The sequence below is a fragment of the Magnolia sinica genome, chromosome 12 (genome assembly GCF_029962835.1).
Source record: "Magnolia sinica isolate HGM2019 chromosome 12, MsV1, whole genome shotgun sequence".
In the NCBI taxonomy this organism is placed as follows: domain Eukaryota; kingdom Viridiplantae; phylum Streptophyta; class Magnoliopsida; order Magnoliales; family Magnoliaceae; genus Magnolia; species Magnolia sinica.
The window spans coordinates 42,511,182-42,523,147 of NC_080584.1; positions in this window are offsets into that span (position 1 = coordinate 42,511,182).

Below are 11,966 nucleotides of genomic sequence, written 5' to 3' on the forward strand. Positions count from 1 at the left end.
GCTGGACGTTGCGAGATGGGCAGAGAGTGGGTGTAGCAGCAATATCTATATATATATATATATATATATATATATATATATGCTTGCTTTATGCTTTTTGGATGGGTTGCTCATGTAGGTCCCACCTTAATGTATGGATTCAATCCACACCGTCCACCCTTTTTCTCATCTCATTTTAGGCGTTGATCCGAAATTTGAAGCCAATCTAAACCTCTTACGGACCATAAATGCAGGAAGCACTGGTTTTAAGTGATTTAAATGGTTAAGGCTCGCTGTGATGTTTCCATGTGTCAAAAATATTACATATTGGACTCATTGGTTCTGTTATGATCCGGGGAGACCAATAGTCGGTGTGGATTTTCCTAATGCGGGCCCCACATATGAAAAACATCGAAAAATCAAAAATAAAAAAAATATGTAAGGCACGCTGCTGCAGAAGGCGCTGCTGCTGTCAGCAGCGTGCGCAGGCACTGCTGGCGGGCAAAAAAAATGGACGGACGGACGGACGGCAGGATGGGGCCCCACCATGAGGTGTTTTGGAAATCCACACCGTGCATTTGGTAGACCCACATGGGGCAGTGGGCCACCCCAAAAATCAGCTTCATCCGAAACTCAAGTGGCCCACGCGGTAGGAAACAGTGGTGATTGATGTCTGCCATTGAAATCCTTTTTGGTGTCCCAGCAGCCTTGGACCATTACGAAATTTATTTTCCTCTTCATCTAGGGTCTGCATGACCTTAGCAACGGTTTGGATTGCTGATGAACAACATGGTGGACCCACATGGGACCCACTTCTTGGTGATGTCATGCACACCAACTCGGTGCTGTTGGGTTGCTGCCCAGCACTCCAACAGGCGGACGGCGTGGATCATACCACGTACATCACTGTGGTCCACCATAGCATTTATTTGCCATCCAATTTGATCATACATCACTGTAGCTGCTATGAGACGTCAACTCTGTGGACCCCACTATGAGTTGTGTCCCTACTTCCATTAAATGGTGGAAATCCACCTAGGACTGTGACGGCTAGTGGACCCCACCAATGACGTATGTGTTTATTCTCGCCACCGTCCACACCTGGATGGTGGGACCACCCCACGTGTGGGGCTGATGTGAGTGCGTGTGTGTATTTATATATATATATATATATTATATTGTATATATTACATATATTATATATATATATATATAGGTTTTATATTATATTATATAATATATACATGATGGTGGGCTTTCATGGGACCCATCATAGTGCGTGTGTCGTATCTAAGCTGTCCATCCATTTTGAAAGCTCATTTCAGGGCGTGAAATAAATAATGAGTCAGATCCATAGTTCATGTGGACCCCGCCCTTGATGCATGTGTTGCATCCAAACCGTCCAACCATTTGGCAAGCTTGTCTTAACGGGCTTGAGACTAACAATAAGTCAGATCTGAAGTTCAAGAGGACCCCACCATTTAAGGTAGTGGACAACGACGTCCACCGTTCATAATTTCCAAGGGCCATGGGAGTTTCCTATTAAGCTGATATTTGTTCCACTTCATCTACCATTACGTTAATTTATGAACATGTTGGATGGGAAACATATGTTATGGTGGGCCTTGGGAACTTAAATGGTGGAAATCATTATTACCACTTTTATTTGGGTGCGGCCCATTAGATATACATGGGGGGCCATTGGTGTGGCCCATTTGATGTATGAATGACCATATGAGAAGGCCCACTTTGATGTATTTTGTGGCCCATTTGTCGGGCCCACTTTGATGTATTTTGTGGCCCATTTGTCGGGCCCACTTTGATGTATTTTGTGGCCCATTTGTCTGGCCCACTTTGATGTATTTTGTGGTCCATTCGAGGTGCCCACCTTGATGCATGCACTCTATATTCACATCGTCCAACAGCTACTGGACGGTGGGGCCCTCCTTATTATATGTTATTATATGTGTTGAATAAGCATACCGTCCATATGCAGTGTGGGCCAGTATGATGTATTTATTTATCCTTACCGCCCAATCTCTGGCCGTGGGATGTGGAACCCATGTGACATATGAATTCATTCCATGCAGTCCATCTGTGTGAGGCCCACCTTGATGCATCCGTTGTACACATGGATTCCACATAATATATATATGTTTTTATATCCATACTGTTCAACTATTTAGATGGGATGCACCATGATGTATTTTTATCCACGCCATCCAGGGCAGGTACCCCATTATGATATATATCAGGGTCCATGGGTTGAGACCCATTGAGATGTATTTAAGCCCATTTGGTAGGGCCCATTGTAATGTATTTGGAACCCGTGAGCAGAGCCCACCTCATATGTTCCACCCTAACCGTTCAGGTCATTAAGACCAGCCTCGATGTATGTCTTATTCACACCGTCCGTGGGATGTGTGACCCACTAGATGTATACAGTCTATATCCACACTAACCATTTGGTGGGGCCCATCTGCTACATGTGTAGGGCCCACCTATTGCGCATTTGTGCGGCTCATTGATGCAACCCACCTGATGTGTATAAGGCCCATTAGTGCGGCTCATTGATGCGGCCCACTTGTTGGAGTGACGCCCATTGATGCGGCCCAATGGTACGACCCACCGTGATGTGCATATTAGGCTAATGGTGCAGCCCAATGTATCGACCCACCGTGATGCGTAGGCCCACGCGCTGCATGTGTGAGGCCCACCTGTGATGACTATTTAAGGCCACCTATTGGATATTTGGACCCACCTTATGTTTGACTCTACATGGGCCACTACTTGGGAGCAATGTTGGTTAAATATCCACATTAATGGGCAATGACGGTTAGATGTCCTCATTGTAACCTTCCCTTAGGTCTCGTTAGGCCCATTCTCTTCGTGGGTCAACCCAAATAAGTGGGCCCCATTAGCCATAGACAGATAGCTCCGTGCTATTGCATTGATATAACCATGGCCGTGAGCCGATTCTTTTACATTATTGTTGATCAGTTGTCCATCTATGGACCGCGCCTTATTTATACATGTTGATTATCGGTACCGATTATCGAGTGCCGATTCCGAGTATTGAGGCCGAATATCGAGGTCGATTGTTGAGGCCCAATGAAATGTATATGCGGCCCGTATCTGAGGACCGTTGTGATGTGCATTCAGGCCGTGTTTAAGGCCTAATATGATGTATATGAGGCCTATGCGATGAGGCCCATCGGGATGCATTTGAGGACCAGGCTATGGAGCCCATTATGATGTATGTTAGGCCCATGATAAAAGCCCATCGTGATGTATTCATGGCCCATGATGCATGGCCCATCTGATGTATTTAAGACCCATGTATAGGGCCCACATGTCATGTATTTGAGGCCCATGAGCAGGGCCCACCTGTTGTGTATATGTGTCCCTTGAGTAAGGCCCACTGTGTGGTATATCAGGCCTTTGTTTGGGGCCGTGGGCCCATTATATGTTTGGCTCTATGTGGGCCATTCCTTGGGGGCAATGTTGGTTAAATATCCACATTGTCGAGGTCGATTGTCGATGCCGATTGTTGATACTGGTTATGAGTATGTGACAGCATAGCATCATGATACATGCCCATACGCATCATCTGCATGTTTGTTATGAGATGTGGTTGATCATTGCATATGTCATTGAGCATGTTGTTATGAGACTCCCTGATAGGCGGAGGTTATCTCACATGAGCACGCGGTATGCGTAGGATTGATGCATGACTGGATTGTATGACTCATGCATCTTGCATTATGATTTCTGTACGCCTTAGCGACATCAGGGTCATAGCCTCCACAAGCGTATCGTGGATGGCCAAATGGGACACCGGAAATGTTTGGTTCTAGCATACGGGCGTCATAGATGTCCCTGGGTGAAAATCCCTAAACCTCCGTGGCCAGGAGACGCCCCAACATCGAGACCGAGTGGATACATGAGCGCCCGAGTGCCGAATACCAGGAGGCTGCGTCTCCCACTGTGTCGTGGTCGGTTGGGAGGGGGTGTGGCCTTACCTGCCCTAGGGTAGGGGGCAATACTAGGCTGAGTTTAACCAGCTCGTGAATGGGTCCGCTATCGACGTGCCGGATAGGTATTGGCAGACTATTGGCCAGGTGGATAGTGAGGTTTCTTACGCTCACTTGGACTGTGCGGCTAGGAGAGCGACAGTGCCATTTGGAGTGTAATAAACCCCGGTGATGATCCCAGAGAGGAATTATACTAATATGTGGATTTAGTGAGCAGGAGTTGCATACTCATTCATACATTCATTCATTCACTATCCACTCGGGTTGGTGGTGCGCAACTATTTGTTACGTGTGCCCTCGCAATGGCCAGGATTTCGGTTGGGGCGCGCGACTAACTTGAGATCAGGAGTTTACCACATTGAGTCTGACTATCCAAATTAGGTATGGGACTGGTTTGGATAGAAGTCCCTTGTGATGGACCCCATAGCCTGCGATACTACGTACTACCATCCCGACTTCACTCCAGCTTGGTCATTTCATTCGCACCACATATTACATTGCATCTGTAGTACTTAGCATTTTGGATTACCGTGTTTCTGCATTTATGTGGTCTCGGTACAGCTGATGCTATTCGTGAACTCATCAGGAATTACATATTGCATCGCATCCTCGACATCTGACATTTAACTCTTTATGACTCCTTATTTGCATAGCTGTCTGATATTGCGTATTCTGATATTAATTGACTCATGGACTTGTCTGTATTTTCGTTTACTCTGTTATCATATGATTTATGATCTTGTCAGTATTTCTGCTTACTCTGATAATTCATGATCTTGTCCGTATAGCTGTTTATTCCGATATTGTACGATTTATGGATTACAAGTATTTCCAGTACCGTATGATGATGGCATTGCATTGAATACTTGGCACTTATCTTGTGCACACACTTACACAACCCTCTAAGCTTTCTATAAGCTTATGCACGATAGATGCGTGCAGGTGTGTTAGGTTGTAGCAATGTTGAGCTTGGAGCGTGCGGCGGTCTTCTGGAGCTTAGTTTTTATTTATGTATTTCCTTCTAGCATTGTACTCAACTGATTATATTAGTGCATATGCGATGATGATGTTGCCTTTGTGAATTAGGTAATCTTATGGCTATGCTTATTGCGAGTTTTAAAAAAAATCCTCCTTGTAGGATCCCAGGATCGGAATCTGGCGTATGGACGCTGGGAGCCGAGAATGAGGTACTACGGAGGCTGTCGGCACCGGATTCGGCGATCGGCATTCCTGTGAATCCGATTTTCGGGTTTGGGGCGTGACAGATAGGGGCAAAGAAGTGCCTCAATTTACTGTACATCCTCCTCCTGCAGCGGACCAAAGTGGGGATGGACTGAGTACCCAATTACCCTTGTCTCCAAACGCTATTCTTGTCAATTTCGCTGGATCGAATTCACGGCCTTAGGACGCCACGTTTGGATTAATGAATCAGATGGTGGCAATGATGAAGCAACGACAGGATCAATTCATGATTTAATGGAACCTGTTGGAAAATTGTAACCAAGCATTACAAGGTTACCTACAGGCACAGTCAGCTAGGGCCGAACAGATGTATGAAGTAGATCTGCTCGAAAAATTCATAAAGCTTCTTCCTCTGATATTTAAGGGTGTCATAGATCTTTAATCGTTGAGGATTGGATGAAATAGGTCAAAAAGATATTAAAGGCCATGAGTTGTCCTGAGAACTAGAAGGTTCAGTTAGCATCGTTTGTATTGCAAGGTGCATGAAGTTGATGTTTAGTGGAGCTTGGCCAAATGAATGGTTGCAACGGGTCATGAATGGACTTAAAAAGAATTTCAAGATAATTTTAAAAAATATATATATTTTTTCCCAGGGCCCACTGTAGTTAGAAAATGGCTTAGTTTTCAAGGTTGGAACAGGGTACGATGACAGTAGCCTAATATGAAGCAAAATTCACCAAGTTATCAAGATACATATAGAAGATGATGGATAATGAGGTATGTAAGATTTTAAGGTTTGATTAAGGTCTTCGTCAGAACCTAAGTTCTATTGTGATTACATAAAGAAATATTCTGAAATTGTTGATAAAGCTCTCTAGGATGAAAGAGATAATGAATAATCTTGAAGTCTTGAGCTCAGATAAGAGAGACGGGAAGTCATATTAGGATTGCCCCAAATCAGCAGCAGCCATTGGAGAAGAGGCAATGGATGAATGTTTAGATTACAATACTTAATAGTCAGGACTAATTCTTCACCAGGAATTGCACGTATTGTGAGAACTAAAGATACAAAACTCAAAGCTGTAGAACCCGACTCAGAAATATGGGCCAGATTCCGTCGTTACAGCAGATTCCTCCTAAGATGCAACTCCCTGTATCGTCTCAGTAGTCTGGCCAATCTTTACAAGCTTTTAGGTCGATGATCACATATCCGCATGTGTCACGATCTCTACCTCCTAGGCCACCACAATATCCACAGAATCATCCTTAACCATCAGCGCGACCTCCAATATCTTAGAACCAATGAGGACAAGTTTTCAAGCAGAAACCCCCTTAAGCTAAAGTATATGCTGTCGCATTTTCCGAACATTCAAAAATTGATAACCATGTCATTGAAGGTATGGTCAATGTGCATAAAAAAATCTATTGTTATTTTGTTTGATTCTTGAGCTATATATCATTTATTGCAAGCATTGTAGTGAAACAACTAGGATTGGAGCCTGTGAACCTTAGTAAATTGATCATTATACAATTACTAGTGGGGAAAGCAGTTACTTTAAACCAAATATGTAAATCTTGTGAAGTAAATATCTGCGGTAATATAATGCCAGTCGACATAGTGGTGTTGGATGTGAAAGGGTATGATGTAATCCTTGGGATTGATTGGCTTACCCCTAATCATGCCCTAATCATGCCAAGATCGATTGTTATGCAAAGACTATTATATTTTTTTTATCCCTGTGAAGGAATCTTTACAAATTTTGGGAGTACAAAAGGATATGAATGTGGAGCGCATCATAGTACTGAAAGAAAAGGAATTGATGGAATTGGGTATGGAGCAAATTCTAGTCGTGAAAGAGTATCCTGAAGTTTTTCGGGACATACTTGCTATACTGCACTGACGAGAAGTAGATTTTAGTATCGAGCTATTACCAGGTACTACTTGTCACGCCCCGAACTCGGAAACCGGGCTCACAAAATCCCGATCACCGAATTCGGTACTGACAGCCTCCGTAGTACCCCGTTCTCAGCTCCTAGTGTCCATACGCCAGATTCCAATCCTGGGATTCTACAAGAAGGATTTTTTTTATATATACATTTAACTCGCAATAAGCATAACCACAAGATTACCCAATTCACAAAGGCAACATCATCATCACATATCCACTAATATAATCATTTCAGTACAAAGCTAAAAAGGAAATACATAGATTGAAAATCAAGCTCCGGAAGACCACTCTACGCTCCAAGCTCAACACTGCTGCCACCTAACATCACATGCACGCATCTATCGTGCATAAGCTTATAGAAAGCTTAGAGGGTGATGTAAGTGTGTGCACAAGGTAAGTGTTAGGTATTCAATACAATGTCATTATCATACAATACCGAAAATACTGGTAATCCATAAATCGTACATTATTGGAATAAGCAGGAAGGCTGATAAGATCAGAATAAGCAGAAATACTGACAAGATCATAAATCATAAGATAACAGATTAAGCAATATAGGACAGCTATGCAAATAAGGAGTCATAAAAAGTCAAATATCATATGCCAAGAATACGATGCAATATACGATTCCTGATGAGTTTACGAATAGCGTCAACCGTATCTAGACCATATAAATGCAGAAACGCAGTAACCTAAATGCCGTATGCCATGAATGTCATGCAATATGCGGTGTAAATGGAATGACCATACTGGAGTGTGAAGTCGGGATGATAGTACATAATATCGCAGGCTATGGGGTCCATCACAATGATCTTCTATCCAAACTAGTCCCATACCTAGTTTGGATAGTCAGACTCAATGTGGTAAACTCCTGATCTTAGGTTAGTCGCGTGCCCCAACCGAAATCTTAGCCATTGCGAAGGCACACGTAACAAATAGTTGCGCACCACTAACCTGAGTGGATAGTGAATGAATGAATGCATGAATGAGTATGCAACTCCTCCTCAGTAAATCCACATATTAGTACAGTTTATCTCTGGGATCATCACCGGGGTCTATTACACTCTACGTCAGCTTGCAGCCCCTATCCGAGCGCACAACTGGGTAAGTGGAAGAGACCTCACTATCCGCATGCAATATCAGGCCCGGCTCGTCAATAGCGGACCCATTCCTCAAGCTGGTCAAACTCAACCTAGACATTGCCCCCTCACTTAGGCGGGTAAGGTCACACCCCTTCCCAACCGACTATGACACAGTGAGAGACGCGACCTACTGATATACGGCCCTCATGCACTCATATATCCACTTGGTCTCGACGTTGGGGCATCTCCTGCCCATGGAGGTTTAGGAATTTTCACCCAGGGACATCTATGGCGCCCGTATGCTAGAACCAAACATTTTCGGTGTCCCATTTGGCCATCCACGATATGCCTGTGGAGGCTACGACCCTGATGTCGCTAGGGCGTACAGTAATCATAATGTGAGATGCATGAGTCATACAATCCAGTCATGCATCAATCCTACGCATACCGCGTGCTCAAGTGAGATAACCTCCGCCTATCAGGGAGTCTCATAACAACATGCTCAATGACATATGCAATGATCAATCACATCTCATAACCAACATGCAGATGATGCGTATGGGCATGTATCATGATGTTATGCTGTCACATACTCATAATCGGTATCAACAACCGGCATCGACAATCGACCTCGACAATCTGGACATTTAACTAACATTGCCCCCAAGGAATGGCCCTCATGGATCCTAAAATATAGTGGACCCATGACCTCACACAAGGGCTAAATATACAACACCATGGACCTCACTCAAGAGTTTAATATACGTCACAATGGACCTCTCACATGGGCCTAACATATTTCACAATGGGCTCCATCGCCTGACCCTCAAATGCATCACAATGGGCCTCATCACATAGGCCTCATATACATCACATTGGGCCTTAAACACGGGCAGAATACACATCATAACAGGCCTCAAATACGAGCCGCATATACATCACATTGGGCCTCAAACATGGGCAGAATATACACACAATCGGTCACGATGATTGGCCTCGATAGATAATTAGCCAATCAGCCACGACAATCATAATCGACAATCGGCCAAGATAATTGGCCTTGATCGATAATGGGTCAATCGGCTATGACAATCATAATCGGTAATCGGCCACGATAATCGGCCTCAATCGATAATCGGTCAATCGGCCACGACAATTATAATCAGCAATCGGCCTTGATTGATAATCGGTCAATCGACCACAACAATCATAATCGGTAATCGGCCACGATAATTGGTCAATCGACCACGACAATCATAATCAGTAATCGGCCACGATAATCGGCCTTTACGCAAGGTAGGACCCATAGATAAACAACCGATCAACCATAATATAAAGATCGGTCCTCGGCCGTGGTTATATCAAATCCGATAGCGCGAAACCTTCCGTCTAGGGTGGAAGGGGGGGCCCACTTCTCTGGGTTAACCCACAAGAGGATTATGAGAATAAGCCTAACAATGCCTAAGGAAAGGTCTCAATTTGGACATCCAACCATCATTGCCCATCAATGTGGACATCTAACCACATTGTTCCCAAGGAGTGGCCTATATAGAGTCAAACATATAGTGGGCCCATGGCCTCACACAAGGACCACATACACATCACATTGGGCCTCGACACATGGGCCATAAATACATCACATCAAGCCTCGACACATGGGCTGGGTATACATCATATTGGGCCTTATATATAACTGAATGGGCCATGCCAAAAAGGCCATAAATACACAACATGTGGGCCCTGCACATGGGCCATTCTACATATCAATGGGCCACGACCCATGGGCCTTAAATATAACACGTGGGCCACATCAATGGGCCGCACCAATGGGCCTCATATACATCAAATGGGCAGCATCAATGGGCGGTGTAAATATACAATACATACATACAAGGTGGGCCACATGTGCCATCAAGGTAGGGCCTCAGTGACGGGCCACAAATACATCAAGATGGGCCTAGTCACATGAGCCTTGCATACATCACAATGGGCCTCATAATATGGGCCTTATCACATGGCCTTAAAATATCCTCCAAAATGGTTGGATGGTTAGGATGAAACATATGCATCATGCTAGGTCCCATAGGGATGGAAGGCATAGATAAATCACATACTTCATGGTGGAGGTCCACACCGATGAAAGGTGTGGACACAATTCATACACAAGTGGGTCCCAAGTAGGACCCACCATAATGTTTATTTCCCACCTAACTTGGGGTCCACTAAAATGTTTATTTTCCACCCAACCTAGGGCCCAACATAATGTTTATTTTCCAACCAACTGATCATGAGGTCAGGTGGACCAGGGTAGGGCCCACTGTAATATTTATTTATCATCCAATCTATTCATAAGGTCACGTGGACCAGAGTAGGGCCTACTGGAATGTTTATTTTCCATCAAATCTGTTTATATGGTCACGTGGGCCTGGGCCCACCGTGATATGTATTTGCCATCCAACAGATACATGGGGCCCACCATGATATTCATCTGACATCCAACCTGTTTAAAAGGTCACGTGGGCTTGGAAAAAATGGGGGCCCACTGGGATGTTTATTTGCCACCTAAATTGTTCATAGGGTCACGGTCAGGGGCCCATCATGATGTGGTTCGCCAATCCAGTCCACCCATTATGTGCGTCCCACTTAACTGAGGGTTCAGACAAAGTTTTAGCCACATTCAAATTTCAGGTAGGCCCCACCAAGTGTTTTTATATGTTTTAGGCATGTCTTCACATGATTTTAGATGGTGTGGCCCACCTGAGTTCCGTATACAGCTTATTTTTGGGGCAGCCACCTGGTTCGAGGGTACCCATCAAATGCATGGTGTCGATGTTTGAAACGCATCACAGTGGGGCCCACAATTGGGGCCGTGAGGGCCAGCCCAACCGTCCGCCCGCCCACGCAGCCGCAGGCGCTGCCTGCGTCTTCTGATAGCAGCAGCGCTGCTGCTGCTGCTTGCTTTCCCTTTAAAAAAAAGCCCACATTTTCTATGGTTTTTCACAGGTGGGCCCCATATCGAGGAAATCTGCCCTGCCCATTGTATTCCCTAGCTCGATACAGTCAAACAGAGTCCAATATGCGGCCTGTTTTTTACGAATAAAAAGATCCAGGTGGTTTTCAACGGTAAACACTACTGTTTCCTATGGTATAGCCTGCCAAGAAAAGGGATCAGCTTCATTTTTTTGGCTCAATGCCTAAAATGAGCTGGGGAATGAAATGGACGGCTTGGATTATATAAAAACATCAAGGTGGACCCTACATGAGTGGCCCACTCTAAAGGTACTTTTTATAATAATAATATTATTATTTTTTTGTTGCTAGCTTGAAGTACACGCCCACGTCAGTGCATACACTCCATGTTAGTCACTGTCCAGCGTCCGGGACGCTGGACTTCGTGGATACACACATTGTGGTGGGTCCCACATGGACATGGCCCACACATCAAGGTAGGTCCCACATGAACGTGGTCCACCGATTGGATCAACATGATATTTGTGTCTTCCTTCATCTTAGAGGTCTAACGGACCCACTACAAGGTGGGCCTCACGATCGGGCGGCCAAGATAGCCTTGCACATGGTGGCCACAAGACATCATACCAAGGAAGGAGAGAGAGAGAGAGAGAGAGAGAGAGAGAGAGAGAGAGAGAGAAATGAGCGGTGTAGATGGAGAGACCCCGCCACTATGGGTCCCTCATATGATTGCAACACATACATCAAATTGGGTCCCACATAAATCATGA